We start from the raw sequence: 16852 nt of genomic DNA, 5'->3' as shown, positions 1-16852 counted from the left end.
TTCTTGAGTCTTGAGATGATCCTGCTCCCAAAGGGAGATCAGAGGAGCGGAAAGATGACCCAGCTACATTCTGCAGTAACTATTAGTTGATAAAAGCAACCTGAGGATGGGAGGTACCACAGAGGGAAGCATGTGGAGTGGAAAAGGGACGGTTCAGTAGGGACAAGCATTCTGCCTACAAATACCTTCAAGGGAACAATATAAGCAAAGGAAGGGAATTGCTTTAATTATCTCAAAGTAGTAAAGCCTGGTGTTAGGACCATAAAACCAAATTCAGGCTAGGCAGTTAGAAAACTGTCTCTGCGGTGAGCAATTGGGCACTAGAGACATGTTCCCAGGGAGGAGCATTGAGAGGGGTTAAAATGCCGTGCAAAGGACCTCAAATAGAAGCTCAGAGCCAGGCAGGGGTCTTGGAAATGCCTGCCAGAGGGCTTCTGAGATCTGCAGCACTGGTTCATCCTGTCAAATTGAGTTTGAAGGCCAAAACCAAAGTCCAGTGCTAAAACACTTCTTTAATGGGACTCTTTCATGTTAGCAATCACACCCATTGCCAGGAGAGTGCTGTACTTGCTGTTGCAAAGGTTGTGCTAGGAAATAAGAAAGTACTCGAGATGCTTTGCTCCCTATCAAAATGTGGTCCATGCTCTGAAAACAAAAATCAAGGGAGGCCAGCACTGGTGAAATAAGACTGCAATTGCTTTTAGGCAGGATCTGTCTGCATGTGAAGGGTGGAAGGAAGGAGAATGGGACAACTCAACTCAGCCTACAGTTGCCACTAACCAGGAGCCCCATTTGTGGAAGGACCTGGGTTCCTCTAGTACCCGCAGACATTCCCAGCTCTGGCTTCAAACTTCCGTGGGAACCAAGGCATGGTATAGCAAGACTTGTCCTGTATAAAGGACCAACAAGGAATGTTACAGGGGTCATTTCCACACTGATGCATCTCTCGGCTAGTTTGAATTCTTGCTGAGAAGTGCATAGCCTGTCTTGAGGTTGTGCAATAGCTCTGTGTGTCTGTCCACAAGACTGTCATTGCAGTTCCTGTCCAGTCTTGACTGGGTCTTGAAATAATCTTAAACACCCTAGCTCTGGTCCCGCTTGCTGTTTAGCTCGGGCTGATAAGGGCACCGGTCATGCCCTGCTCCTACTTCAAACATCCCAGCTATTCCCTGGTTTCTTGGGTGGTTTCTAGCCCATGCTGACCTCTTGGCTGCTGCAGCTGTACCTAGCAGTGTTCAAAAGCCCTGTTTTAAAGCTGTCAGGGCTATGTCTGTGCAAGCTGCAGGCACGCCCTTTCTTTATACCCAGCTGCACGTCACATGCATGTGAAGCTTTAAATAGCTGGTGGCCACTACTTAGTGCTCTCAGTTAATTCCCCTTGGTACAGTTTCAGTTCCATATGTAAACCTGGGGTTTTTTTTTCAAACTCTTCAGGCTTCTCAGAGGTGACAACTACCATCTCCTCCAGCATGTTTCCCCCTGCCCTTCCTTCTGCATCTTCCCTGTTGCTGCCACAGCTGGGTGTCTGCTCCCAGTGTTCAGTCCCTTGGCTGCAGCTGTGCTGCCAAGGTGAGCATGGACAGTCCCCGGTGGTGGGGGTGCAGGAAGGGACTGCAGAGGCAGCAGCAGCATCGGGGTTGGAACATGCAGGTTTCACTTCATCTTTCAGCTTGGCATTTCACACAGTGCCTTACAGCATCCTGTAAAGTCCGTATTTCTGCAGCAGCCTCTGCACGGAGGATCAGCTTGCTGTGTGCCACCGCAGATCCCAGCCCCAGTTTAAAGCCCTGCAGCACATGTAGACGACAAAAGCTACAGTGATGACAAATCCAGCAGAGGTTAGATCTAGGGGTGGTGCAGACCTGGCTGCGTTTCTTGTGTTGGGCAACCCACTTTGCATAAGCCAAATCCAAACCAAGGAGTGTTTCTGGTAGTACAGAGGGTCGGGGTGTCTTTTAGCTTCCTAGCCTCTCTGAACATGCTGTAGTCTAAGCCATACTCTGGAATTAGCACTGTAAGGCCAGGAAGAGAAGGCTGGAGCTGGGAAATGTGTTCACAGGTCTACCAGTTAGCTATCTTTTCTGTGCCAGCTGCCTCATTTGTGAAATAGGACCAATTCCCTGCCTAGCTGCCCTGCCTGACAGTGGTGATTATTTACTGTATCTGATGGTGAAATAGCCACGTTCCCTGGGCCAGCGGCTAGATGGCTGCAGTTTTAAAGCAAATCTGCCTAAGAGACATACTCCAGGTTTGGGAGGAAGACTGTGAGGTGGGACAAGCAGCTGGAAGACAGTCACAGGTGGGCAGGCACAGCAGTGAATGAAGGCAGGCTGTGGAAAGCCTGCTCCTTGAACCCCTACCTCTTTGCTACGCCTGGGTGAGACAGCAGTGCCAGTCCCTGCTCCGAAGTGGCCTCAGTCTCCCAGCCCCCAGTTAATGCCTGCAAAATGCTTAGAACATGTAAAAGTGCTAAGTGCTATAAATCATTTTTGAGAATAGACTGGCCCAGGATGCTTGGGATGATTAAAACCTCCCCACTGGCCTGCTAAATAACCTCTGCTTTGGTCTGGCTGGGCATAGGTGGTTGCTGTCATCCCCCCACACCACCACCCTTGTGTCCAGCCAGGCAAAAATAGGGGCCATCTACCAGCCAAGCAAGGAGGTCAGTGGGAGCCCTGCAGCAGAGAGGATGCTGGCAGCATTGGTCCCCAGCCTACAGCTGAGCTCTGCTCACCCTCAAGGTGCTCCGTCCCCCTTCAGAAACCCTCCCTCCCCTTAGCTGTCCAACCATGCCTCCTTGCATCTGTCCTGCTCCTCCTCAGCTACATCCATGCCTATCTGATGATTTTAAATGAGTAAGACACTCAAGATGCTACAAGAACTGAAGCTGGCAATGGAGAGAGCCAGGGTAGGAGCTAAATTCCCAGGTTAACGATGAACCGCTCCAGGAGTCGGAGTCATTGATTTGTAATCATTGTCTGGCTCCCAGATATAACAGCCGTGAATTCCTCTGGCCAGTGACCAGGATGACGTGCTTGGAGCTATTCCCAGCACACCTGCAAAAATTCAAATCAGTCTTTATCGCAAGAGCAGGTCTCATAGCTCTGGGAGCCCAGCAGCTCCATTGGTGCTCATCTTCTGACAAGTGGAGCGGGTGGCACTCAGCAGCAGCAGCCTGCACATGCACCAGGCTGTCGCTGTGCCGCTGCTGAGCTGAGCTTGCAGATAAGTAAGTCAAAGTGCATAATTTCCTTCAAAACCCTCCCCCTCCCCAGGGTTGTTCCCTGCTGCTGTCACCTTGCAGTGGAGGGCTGGGAAGGACAAAACAAAGCGAGTCGGTGTGTATTAGCACCTTGTTGCTTTGGGAGCAAAAGTCAGGCTGCCAAGGGCTCCCAGTGCAGGAGCTGAGAGCCCTGGATATTTGGGAAAGAGGCTTCAGCACCATCCAGGGCAGGTCCCAAGTCGTCTCCAAGGTTTCTGTGCGAAGGTTCCCTGAGAATATCAGCACAGGTTTCTCCCTCCTGTATCTGCTAGGGACAAAAATAAGAGCAAACCAGAAAATTAAAACATCCTGGATTAGCAAGTGTACTTCACTCACTCTCTCTAGGGAATGACTTTAGGGAGGGAAGAAGCCCAGTGCCACTGGGGGAAGTGTTTTCTTGCTTTTTGCATTAGTCATATTGGGGTTTCTGCATGACCTGCGGTGTCTATCCTTCGCCAGGCTGTGGTGGCTCCCGTGGATCAGCACGGTTTTGAGGGGGTTGGCCTTAGTATAGTGAACAGGGCAAAATTCCTGTTCCTAAAAGCTATATTCCATCTAAACATCATCCCCACTCCTATCCTCCTACTCCACCCACCTGACTTCCCCAACTAGAACCTAAAGCAAACCACATCTCTGCCCTAATCCTTCCGCCTCCGCCCCAGGAGTTGATCACACCTTGATACAGGTGATCTGAGTTCATTCCTTGTCACACAGCAGCTGTGAGCATTCCTGTGACCTCTGTCAGGACACCCTGTGTCTTCACACCAACCTTCTGCTCATCTCACTGGCTCTCCATTTCTCTGTATCTACATCACCCAGGTTGCTCCACCATCACACAGACTTCAAGCCTGATCAGTAAAAAGTAGCAGGCGTTGCAGTGGCACAGCACCATGGTTTCTCTTTCTCTCTCTCACCCTGGGTTCTCACAGAAGTCCCACCAGCAGACACATACACTACTGCATCCCAAAGCTATGACTCTACCTTATACTCTAAGGGTCCAGAAATCCTTTGGAAGAGAAAACAGCAAAGGCTGGGGAGCACACTGAAGCTATGCCCAGCCTTCAGCTGCTCAGAAGTCACCCCATTGTGTGCAGTTTCTTTTCCTCTTGTGCATGAGGCAAGCAAGGCAGCATTTAGAATGGATTTATACTACAAAATTAACAGTAGTGAGGAGCATTTCAGTTAAAACCTGACTGCCCAACAGTGTCTGCCTTGTAGCCAGGCTTCATCCTGCCTAGGCAAACCTCCAAACTTTATTAAAGCCTTGAGATGTCAAAACAAGGCTTCTGCCTCATTCCCTTTACAGGTACCTCCATACACCATCACTGCAAATGCAGACACTGGCTTCAAGCCAGCTGGCAGTAGCAGCGCTGCCAGCAAAACTTCATTGCCCCCAAGCATCACCAGCTTCTTAAGCAGAGTTGTGCTCTGTGTGAATGTGTATTGCTATCAACTGTAGCAACACCTAAGCAACAGAGCTGAAAGCAAGGTGAAGGGTGATCATCACAACAACAGTCACCTGCCCAGGGTACGCACTCAACAGCAGAGCCCAGCCACTTGGGATCATTACAGAAACAGCTCAAGGCATTTCTGGCATGCCCAGACTTGCTAATCCTGTTCTTCAGAGGTATTTCAGCCCAGCCCATAACACTTTGTCTCTTGTCCCCTGGCACCTCCCAACCCTGTAGTGCACATAGTGATAGCTGCAATCTTACCTTTGCCTAAATCACTGCATTGCCCCAAGAGATGCTCTTTTACTAAAGCACTACAGCACCACTTGCATCACAACAGCAAGCAGAGAAATCCTCAATGCACCCACCCAAACCTGGGTGACAAGAAAGGCACGAAGCACAGTTAAGTCTCACTTTTGCAAGCTCATCAGCTATAAGCTACAATATGAACACTGACCTCACAACGTGAAGCACAGAGACTGCAAGAATATGGTTTGTAGGGTCTTCAAGCCAAACAACTCACGTCTTTTGGTAGTCATGGGAAAACAACTTCCCAGCCCACTCTGGGGACAGATAGCTCAAGCCCACCTTCTTTCAGTCACTGGTGAACAAGCCTTGGCTCTTGAACCTCGCTGTCAGCTCTGAGAATGGCTCCTGTGTGAGTAATACACTGTGCGACAGGACAGGGAATGTGCTGCTATGAGGTCTGCTGTGTAACCTGAATCATCAGCTCTGAGAAGAAGCATGACTGCAGGGATGAGCCCCTCTGGCTTACCCTGGGATCCCACTCCACATCTAGCACAGCTCCCTCCAGAGTGACATGTTAGGAGCCCTGGGGAGCCATTATCACCATCTGCCTAAAACTCCCCGTTCCCATGGCCTTCTTCAGTTTGAGAGACAGCCCTCATGGCTCTAGCACACATTAAGATTTTGGTATGTGGCACACACGTGCAGGAATGCTGCCCATCACTGCTTTGCATTATAATGTGTGAGAGCTGCTGCCTTTTATATTCCGCCTGATCGATACGTCTGCTGCAGATGAACAACTCTATTTCCCACTGTGGTTTCACTCCGTTGGTGACAACCAAGGCAGAATCACAAGCAATGTCAGGGATGTAGGCATCAATCAGCGTGTCAGCTGTGAGGAGGCAGCAAGGGCCAGCTGCTCCACGGGAGAAGGTGAGCCTGGAGCTGAGGGTGACAGCAAGGCACACTGGCAAAGGCACAGCCCCACAATACCCAAACAAGAAGAGCAGAATAGGACTGGTGATGGTAACCAGGTCCAGCCAAGAGTCCAGTGATTGCCAGGCAAATCCACAATGACAAGACAGATCTGAAGTTAAGTCAGGGATTGAAGTCCACAGGCGAATGTCCACTTAAACACGGTACGTGGCACAGGCATAGCTGCAACTCAGCTGCAAGGTAGCCCGGCTGGGGACCAAGTGCAAGAGCCTCAGCTTACAAGTGAACAGTAAGACAGGCCCTCGCTGAGGCTTTTCAGCAGAGCTTTCTCAAAGAGCTCTCTTCAACATCAGACACCCTGCATGACTATCTAAGTCAGCGCTGAGCCTGGGGAGCCAAACCCCCAGGGGATGTGCTCGGGGCCCTGGCACGTGTTGTAGCTTACAAGTTTACAAGCTACCACGCTGCGTAAGTCTTCTCAAGGCAGGTACGGATGCCAAGGATGAATATAATTCATTGCCAATCTCCAGATTCAAGGACCACACCTCCTCAAATGCCCACGGTAACAGCAGCGGGCATTTTAAGTAAAAGATCTCTCATCTGTATCCCAAGCTCTCTGCCTGGTTGGGACAAGCCTGTGTTGTAACTGGTGTTCATACAGCACTCTGATCCTCAGTTCTGTTTCCTTGAACACCACCGACCCCTGCCATAATACCACCTGATGCAAACCACACAGTAATTAATACCTGTGTGCTGTGATTTCACCAGGTCTTGCCTCTGACTTTTTTAGCCTCTTGCTTTTGGTCTGCCAGCAAATGCCACTTAAGGCTGGCTGCCATTTCTTTTCCATTAGTGTGAGTTCTCTACCGCTATGAGCTCTAGCTTCCCTGCCCATCTGTGCCAGGCACCCTCCGCAGAGTCAAAGGCTGGGCAACACCAGTGCCACTTCCCCGGCTTTCCAGGAAGGCACAGGGCAGCGGAGGGAGGGATGGCTGATAGCATTACACCCAAGGTGTGGTTTGCCATCCCTGTGCCTTCTGCAGCAGTGAAGTCCTCCACTCTTAAAAAGATCCTGATCACATCGAAAGAGTATGGAAAATTGTTGTAAAAGAAAGGAAGTGAACAGAGAAATTGCCAACTGCATAAAAATAACTGTGTTTTAACAAAGTTTTAGAACAGTTCTGGAGACAGAAAGCAGTGCAGTGCATAGGAGGGAACCCTGCCTCAGGGCTAATGTGTGCACACATCTTCTTATGCTAAAACAGTATTAATAATAAAACTCTGGAGAGGGAGAACTATAAGCCAAGCTGAATTTCTGACTGACTCCAGTGCTGCTAGTAGTTTCTGTTTATTCACCCTGTTGTGAGTTGGACCTGAACCAGATCCTATCTGCATCTCTTTCTGGTGTTCAGAACCCACCTCTGGGAGACAACAGGAAAGATGAGATGTTCAGCATTCATAGAATCATTTAGGTTGGAAAAAACCTTAGAGATCATCAAGTCCAGCTGTTAAGCCAGGACTGCCAAGTCCACCACTAAACCACGTTGCCAAGCACTGCCTCTTATGTGTTTTTTAAATACCTCCAGGGATGGTGATTCCACCACCTCCCTGGGCAACCTGTTCCATTCTTACCAGTCTGCAAGGAGTAAAGGGGGCTAGCAGCCACCAGCACCCTTTCTGGACCAAGATGAAGATGTATCAAGGTACACTAGTGTGCGAGGTTCAAAGATTTTGATCAAAACTCTGCATCCAGCTTCTGCCCTGGCGAGGCCCTACTGCAATACAAGAAGTGAGGCTTCAGAAAACATACAGAGGGCTGTGCTGCGGCACTGAGACACAGCCAGGCTGCAGCTTGTTGGAAGGGACCATCTCCATTAGCGTGAAGAAAGAAGATCCAACAACTGCATTTAGTCTGTGGACATCTTGATGTCTCTGAAACGGCTGGCCCATCTCCTCCCACCACCAGCCCAGCCCAGCACGCATCACCGATCGCTGCGCTGATGTAAAGCTGTAATTGCCAGCCCAGGGACTGGGGCCAAGGGGAATCTGCTGAAGCAGTCGGGCTCTCCGGCAGCCTGTCAGCTCCTAGGTCCACAGTGGAAATTAATCACTGAAGCTCAAGGAAGCGCACCTTAAAAAAAATAAACCCACCAGCTATGCTGAGGAGGCAAGGCACGTCCAGCCTGTTGAAATGACATTGTAATTAAAACTTAATAAAAAGTGGCATTTATCGATGAGTTGTATTAACCTTGTCTAAAACCATTTGGACAACTTAAAACTCCTCTCAGTCTTTCCTGCCACGTTAAAAGCAGCAAGGCATGAAATGGATCAATAACGCTAGCCACATTGGCTCTTTGTTCAGGGCAGAAGAAAGCTTTGCTGTTGGAAAGCTTCAGCTGGCATGGCTTCAGCCACCGAGACACTGCCTCCTGGCCTCTGCCAGGGCCCCTGCTGGTGAGCCCCAAAAGAGATTGCCAGGGTACTTACATGGGCACATAAAGAATGCTCCCAAAAACGCTGCCGGGGACCAGCTGTCCCACTCCGGGGGACACTTCCAGGTTATTTGCATGAGCAGATATAAATGTATGCCCCCGAGAGTGCTGCCAAGGCCCCTGCTGGCATGCAGCAGGGGCTGCTGCCAGGGTACTTGCCCAGGCACAAAGCAGCACAGGCCTCAGGGTGAGGCTGTCACGGACCCCGTGTGTGCACATCACACCCCTCTGAGAGTGCTTCATGGCACGGCCCCTCGCGGGATCATAAGCACCCAGAGCCCTGCATCCCAGCTGGATTGCTCTCCACTTCTTCAGTGCGGGCTACAGACCTGTAAGGCAGAAAGACTGCCAGACCTTGAGCTCTTTACTTCCCTCGCCCAGCTGCGTCCGTCTCTCTCCAGCCACACAACAGCTGAGCAGCTCAGCACCGTGCCACCTGCTCCCCACTTCCAATCCCCCCTCCAAATCCCATGTGTGGCCACCCTGGGGACGCTCAGCGCTTTGCCCCTTTGGCTGCACCATCCTCCCGCAGGCGCCGTGGGGCCGATCAGTTGGTGCGCAGCAGCCGGGAAACGAGTGGGCACCTTGGGAGGAAACTAAATACACCCGGCCAAGGCAGGGTGGGCAAGGCAGCCCCATGCATGCCTCCTCCCCGCACAGCTAGACGGGGTGGGCAGCAATGTGCAGGAGAAAGGCACAGGGACAAATGGGATGTCTCAGTCTCCTGTTCGCTGTTGGGCTTGCTCTCAGTTAGACACAATCCACTTGCTGTGAGCAGTTTCTGTAGCTTCTGCTAAAAACTAAGTGCATGCTCACATTTGCTGTTAGGTTTGCTTAGGCTGTGACCCTGGTGCTTCCTCCTTTTTGGGTTCTGACAAGTCCTTGGTCTCTGTTACAGCTTGCAGCCGGCAGTGACGCAGGAATCATGCTCTGGCTGCCAGCAGTCCTTCAGCAACTGCTGTTAGTGCATGCACACTGCTGGCATGATGCGGGCACCCTTCAAGGATGCTTAAAACGGGTAAAACACTTTTAAAGAGAAAACATTTAGGAACTTTCTGTTTGGAAATGCCAATGCTGCAGCACAGCCAGTGAAACCAACTTTTGGGAGAAACAAATCTGATAAAAAGGAAGTTTGGTTTTTTGCTTCCCAACTGGGCAGGTAGTTAAGCTGTGGAACGTGCTGCCCCAATACATCTGTTTAAGGCAAAGGATTTTTTGCACCTCTTCACAAGCCACTAGCGCAAGCCCTTATTGGATTAAGGACCCTGCAGGCATCACCCTTGAGCCATTCCACTATCCTTGCATTGGCCTTAGGACTGGGCAGGATTACAGTGGGCATATTCAGTGCTCAGCAGTTTAAGTAGAGGAACTGGTTTGTGTTGGAGCAGACTAACTCTTCCTCTCTTCTAGCACCCCATTTTTGCCAGGAGTCAGTGTCATGGGCAGGGATGCAAAAACCTTTAGTAGGCAGGAGCAGAAAAACATCCCTACTGATGAAACACTTCCCAAACTCCACAGGTGAAGGTTGAATTCAGCTTTGGTAAGCAGGGCTTACTTACATCACTAGAAGCTTTTGTTATTGAAATTATAGGTTTTAATATTGCCTGTAAAAATGTTTAAGACCTGCTGAACTCTTCTGAATCCTGCTAAGACCCCTCAGCATGAAAAGATACTGCCTTTAATTGTCCTGATATGATTTCTAATGCCATTGAATATCTCTGGATTTCACACAATGAAACAGGGAGATGAGTTCCCAGTGAATCTTTTTAGGCTTCTCATTCTTTTATGGAGTTTTATCAAGCTGCAGCCACAAAGGAGGGAAAAAAAGGACTTTGGCTCAATGCTGGCTGGGAAGGAAAAAGCCTTTGTTTTTACTGTGGGGTTCTGCTTTCCATTTGCATTCACAATTCAAAGTACTCTGTCCAGTGGCAAAAGTAAGTTCTTGATGCCTTTCCCCTTCCTATACCTTGGTTTAGTCCGTTCTCCTTGCAAAAGCAACACTGGCATAGGAGATTAATATAAAGGGTTAGCAAGCAAAATCTGCCACGTTGATAAAGCCATATGAAGAGGAAAACCAAGATAAAGCCTCAGGCCTCCTGTTTAGTTTGCAGGGTTGCAAAATATAAAAAATTCCCTGTTCAGTAAATTGGGCAAACATGGTCCAGAGCAACTGAGAGACAGATGTGGAACCCCACGATGCCAGTGCTACAGACTCGCTTTTCAAGCTAGAACAATACTTTAAAATGAAAAATTCATTACCCGGATCTGTGAAAAGCAAATGAAGCTCAGCCTTTCCTAACCTTGACATTTTCCAGACTGCTGGCCAAATCCACGGGTAGGACACACACACGCACATCCACCCCCACCCTTCAAAGGGCTAGCTGGTTCACCAGAGAATGCCTTTCAGATGTGACTTATCTTCTCTGAATGAGCTGTGACACCACGGAGTCCCAGCGTACGAGGCACTGTGCAACTATACTTCTAATTACTGAAACTGGTGGCGATAAAGGCTGTACAGATCTGTCTGTGCACTGCTCTGGTGTAGTCCCCAAAGATACAAACCAGAGAAAAAAGTGGGTGAAAGCAAAGTGCAACAATTAGCGAGTTCATTTGCCAGAAGACCATTTGCGCGTGCTATTGCCAGTTGTTGTTCCACTTAGCCATCGTGAGCTGTTTTGGCAAGCAGGGTCTGCTCGCTGATGTGAGGCTATCCTAACACCGCCCTCCTTGCTGTGTGTTTTGTCCCCGTCCTCCCCCGGCTCTGTCTGTAACGTGACAGTTTCTGCCAAACAATGTTAGTGCATTAGCCACTTTTCAAACGATCGCTTCCCCACTGGGTAGGGTCTCTTCACAGTGAGAGGACGGAGACCACAAGCCTTGCAGCTCCAAAGAGATTTTCTCCTCTCCGGTTAGTGGTATTCCCTGAGCCCTGCTGATGAAAGACACAGATGTGTCTGCAGAGGAGCAGCTCTCAGTGCTTGCCTCATTCCCCAGAGCCCTCTTCAGCCAGTTTGATGTCTAAGTGGAAGGGAAGAAAATAAGCTGACAGTGGGGTTACCACCCAGATGATTTTCTGAATTGATTAGCTGTTTTTTCATAGGTCTCACAGCCATACAAACAGCAACCTCGTTGGATCTCACAAGCTAAGTAATGACCTCGGCTAGGAGAGCTCTAGAGAAAGACCAGCCATAATGATGTGCTGCTTCCCTAGGAAAGAAACAAAGGAAAAGCCAGAGGAAAACAACATGAAGGGAACTAAATAACAGCTAGAAAGAGGCAAGGGAAATGCAGCTTGCAAGAGTGAGAGGAAAAATAAGCACATTTCAGCAGCAGCTGGTGTTTTACTTCAATTTGTATGTAAAGGGCTGGGAAGGCAAGGAAAAGAGCTCGGACCACAACTTTTTGAGATCAAGCCTGTGAGCGGCGGGGCAGGCTCAGCAGCACCAAGGGCCTTCTTCGAGTGCGTTATGACAGAGGTGATGTAATAAAATCCAGATCCCTCCAAGCTGTCATGTGCTGGCCAGCCCACCACCAGCCACATGTGGGATGGCCAGGACCAGCGGCAGCAGCTCCAGCCACAAAGTCCCCGCCAACACAGCTGAGCCAGGCGGAGTGAGCATCACCCCTGAAGCCAGGCTCCTGCACCCCAAACCTTCCGGGACACGAGGCCTTCCCTTCAAGCGGCCCACGCCTGGCATGGGTGCTCGGGGAGAGGCTGCGGGGGTGGCCCCCCACAGGTGCTGCTCCCCGCAGGTGGCAGCCTCAGCCCCGTCGCAGCTGCAGCCCCGGGCTGGGGGCTCCCCGCAGTCCACGGGTGGGAGCAGAGGCGCTGGCTGGTGGTGCACGCTGCCTGCCTGTGGCAAAAGGCAAAAGCACTGGGATGCGCAGGGCTGCCAAGCCCGGTAGCTCTATCAGGGCTGCCTCTGTTTCTGTCACCGTTTCTGAGAGGGAAGGCAGGCTCTCCTTCAGCATCCCTGGGCAGCCCTGCTCGTGGGGAGCTGCATCACAGCGGGGAGGGGCGGAGGGCGGGTGGGTGAAGCCCTCTCTGACCAGACTGCAGAGCACTTTGGGGTCCATAAGCATGTCACCCAAAGCGTGAGCTGCACGTGCCTCTGGGCAGGGACAGACTTCGGGACAGCTGCCACTTAGGGCACTGTCTGCCGGACCCTGCAGAGACAACGTGTGGTATAAGAGAGGTGAGTTGTGGCAGTGGGGAAACTTAGGCTGGACTCCAAAGGACTATGCTAATTTGGATCAGATACTGAAAAATCTGTCTTTGAAGGGGAACAAATGGTCCAGCCTTCCTAACCTTTTGCTCTTGCCTCCTCCTCCTCCTCAAATCCTGAAATAATGCAGATTAGAAGAGGGAGGGCAGGAAGGGTGCTACGGAGCCTCAACTCATTGCTCCTTCCCATCTGTGCTGTGCTAGTCCTGCCAGAGGTTTTATTTGATGACAACCCCTCCCCCAAAAAAGCTGGAAATAAAACCCACCAACACTATATTCCCTCTGCAAGAGCCCCATGACTAGAACTGCAGGCTGCTGCTCTCAGGGCCTCTAATTAGCTAAGCAAGGCAAGCACTCATTAGCCCCACCTGGGTCACTCTGCAGCTGGGAAAGAGGAGCATTAACTCCCACATGGCTCCAGAATAAATAGGTGAGAGGCAGATTCATTCCTTGTGGCTGCCTGTTCTGGTAACAGGACCTCAGACAGCCTGGTCTTGGAGCAGGGTACCTTTTGGGTGGTGGCTATGCTGGGAGGGATGTCAGTGCAAGGAGGCTAGGCATGCTGACAGTGCTCCTCCACAGAGTCTGACCTCCCTGTGAGGTGCTACTAGCTGAAGATTTGGAGGGGGAAGGATTTGTTGCAGCACCACAAAGTATAGCACTGCAATTTTAGCTGTTCCTGTGCTGTAAATGCTTTGCTGGTAGCATCTCCTGGAGCGCAAACAGAGGGAAGCTCTGGCATGATGGGCACAACTACAGCGACAGAGCGCAGCTTGGCATTGATCTGATGTTTCATAGCCATCTTATTCTCATACAGAGAGCTAAGCAAAACCAGCACCCAGTCTAATAATAACAATTTAAAAATAATCTTAGATGTGTGTTTTTGTTCAGGATAGGGCACAAGGGGTAAGAGAGCACCAAAACTATTCCCTGTGCTACGGTACAAGTATTCATCTGCTATGTCAAGGCTTCTCTCAGATCAGGTATTTTTTCAGCTGTGGTAGTGCATCAGGCCCCAGTCTAGAGCCTGAGTGCTGGGTACAACACATACGTGCAGGACAAATCAATCACTGCCTCAGGCTGTATATAGCCTTTAAATAAAGGCACTTATACACTGGATTAATCCAAAATGGGCAGGCAGAGTAAGCTGGAGAATAGGAATAAGTGTGTGGTTCCTTCTTCAGCAAAGTTTATTATTTTTAGGAAATTGGGTCTAAACCATAGAAGGCATCTGCTTGGAAAATGACAAGACAGGAATAGGAGCAACTGCTTTGCCTGCAGACAGGAGATAGTGAGGAATATGAAGCAGCAGAAAGTGCTGAAAAGAAAATATGCCTGTGTCCTTCTCTCTCTGTTACAAAGAAACAGCATGGGGCACAGCAGCTGCAGCAGCAGGAAAAGGATGGAAAGTGCTTAAAATACTTCATGACTCTGACAATCTTGGGGCTGCAGAGAAGTTCTGCCTTTGTCTGTGTCCCCCACCCTGCAGGTGGGAGAAGATTTGGGGCAGAGAAGGCCAGTGGTGGAGTCTGGCATGAAAGACACCCCTTCCAGGATCAGGAATTATACTAGGTATACTAAAAATATGCTATCCTGCCTCTCGTTTATCTTTGGCAATCAGTTGTGAACAGCTAAGAGACCCCCTGAGTTCCCCAGGGCAGGCTGCACAAATGATAGTACAGCAATGAGCCACTGAATCAGCAAGTGACCAGTGACTTCAAGTCACCCCCCAGCTACTGCTCACGGACTTTTCTAAGGACCATTCCTCAACAGGCATTGATCAACGACGTGGAGGTATCAGAAACAGATGTAACAGGCTGACAGCCATCGCCCTGAGCTACCTAGTAGCCTTCTGGGTACAGCCAGCAAGTAAAACATTCCTCTCCAAGCCCTGCCTTCTCCCATGCTGCTTCAGATGAAGGGCCAAACATTTGGCCTGAGCTGCTAGACAGATCTTCGCTCAGCAGCTTTGAGATTTCCATGCAGTTTCCTAAGCAGAAAGGTTAAAAAGGCATGGTCTATATAGGCTACATGTGTACATACGCAGGTACATGCTCATGCACACATGGGTCTCCTCACATGTAGGAATTTCTTGCCTATCCTAACCGTGCGGGCTATCAATACAGGCAATAGAGCCAAAGCACAGCTATTAGCAGCAAGGAGTTTGTAACACACAGTTAAGCAGATCTTTTAGTGAACAGTGACATATTTGGCAGTTCACTACAGCACTTGTGTCCCTCTACAGTTTTCCACCTATAGCATCTAAGGGCATTTAACAAAGACTTGTTAATAAAATTGCATATAGCTACGACAATATGTTAACATCTTCATTTCACAGACAGCGATCTTGAGGCATAGTGATCATTTATACTAACAGCAGTCTGAAATACTAAAACTGATAACATTAAAAAAAAAAGGGTTACTATTTATACTAGTCCTTTTCCTCCTGTATTTTTTCTCAGCTGGATCAAAGAAATTACTTTGGCTGGTTTCTCTTCTGTTTCAAGTCATCTTTACTTTTCTTTCTGTTTGTTAATCTTCCCCAGCGTGGTCTTCAACGTCAGGGTTGGAAAGACTGCAGGGGAATATTGACTGTCAGTTTGGTTTATATTTAATATCACTGTTGTAATGGTATCTCAATGTTTTCCTAAATGACTTTTGGCTTGGTTTTGCTTTCAACTTTACTCCTATGATGCTGCTTCAGAACAATGGTACCCCTCTCTCAGGGGAAAGAAAAAAAACAGTTGAGAAAAGCACTTGCTTTGGAAAGATGAGGGTAGAGTTGTAATGGGTATTTAAAGACTCTACATCAGAAAGAGAAGGGAGGGAAAGAAAAGCAAAAGTAGTGAAGTTTTGCTTCTCTAAGCACCACCCCAGGAAATGGTGGCCTTATGTGGGACCCCTTTCTGAAGCCTTAGAAAACTGGGCACACAGAACCAGAAATCATTTAGGTGGTCACCTCAGCCTAGGGCTCGTGGGCAACCTGGTACTTGTGGCCACAGGGCTGACGGGAGAGCACAAGCCAAAGGTGAATGTATATGCCAGTGGACCAGCTGATGCACCTGGGGAGGAGATGAGCTGGGAAGAGGGCTCACTTCTGCCAGATGTAGTGGCTGCTTAGAAGCTTAAATTAGAGAATGCCCAAAAGATTGTATATTGTCATCCCAACCAGAAAGCTCATTGAACAGGTCCCACAAAAAATCAGTTTTTCAGATGTTTACAATGAGCAGTGCTTTATCTCTTGTTGGCGCTGTTCTCACTTCCAACAAAGGTAGCAAAGCACAGTGTTGTTTGCTACTGCTAGTGCCCTTGAGCCAGCAGAGTGGAGACCGCTGGTGTCGGGTGTGCCTACACAGTCAAATGAGAATGACTCCAGCAAGGGCAGGCACACCCACACTAGCTGCCAGCTCACCAGCCCAGTAATAACAGGAGTGAGGACACTTGTCACTGATAAACCAAATTCATACTTGAGTGGGCTGGTCCAGTTCGTGCTGAAACCTACGCTACTGCCTCTCCACCACCGCTCTACATGTGCTGGCTCAGATACACGCTTCCCATCCCACTTTACTCCGAACACATGCAGGCATTTGGCTCAACACGTGCACGCAAAAAACAAGTGCCCAGCTCCTGCTTCTTCACAACACTTGATCAAAGAGCAGTAGACTTAAACATGAAGTATAGGGCTGGCAGCTAAGCGATGCTTCCTGACAGATGATACTCTGCAAAAAGAAGGGTGGCTTTTGTTTCTCTGCTCTTTGCAGAGTCTTGCCCAGAGGAGCAGCAGGATGGGCACGAACTCGTGGTGTGCGAACTGCATGCCATAAATGTCCCAGACATAGTGGGCAAGAGGGAGCTTCTCTGCCATGTCTCCCTCACACTGGTGAGGGTTTTCTCCCATCTAATTGCTTCACAGAGAACACAGAGAACAAAAGCAGTGCATTTGGGGAAGAACAGGCACTGGAAGACAAATGGGCCAGGATAAGTTGATCTGCCCCATCTACACGCTGCAGGACGAGAGCTGTGCACTGCCGCTTCCCTTGAATGGGGCCTTGCAGGACCCGTCTTGTCTCTGGAGACCAGCCCCTGTCTACTCTGACCACTGATCAAAAGTACAAAACATGTTCCATTCAGAAGCATCTCCACAGTATATACTAACAAGTTGTTCTCCCAGCAGTCCAGCTGCCTCTAGCATAGACTGTGCACATCAGGGCAAATTTCACCAAGGAAAGGGGATGATCAA

This window comes from Falco punctatus, assembly GCF_963210335.1.
Source record: "Falco punctatus genome assembly, chromosome: 6".
NCBI classification, from domain to species: domain Eukaryota; kingdom Metazoa; phylum Chordata; class Aves; order Falconiformes; family Falconidae; genus Falco; species Falco punctatus.
The sequence above is the reverse complement of the archived record's forward strand: the minus strand, read 5'-3'. Positions refer to the sequence as shown.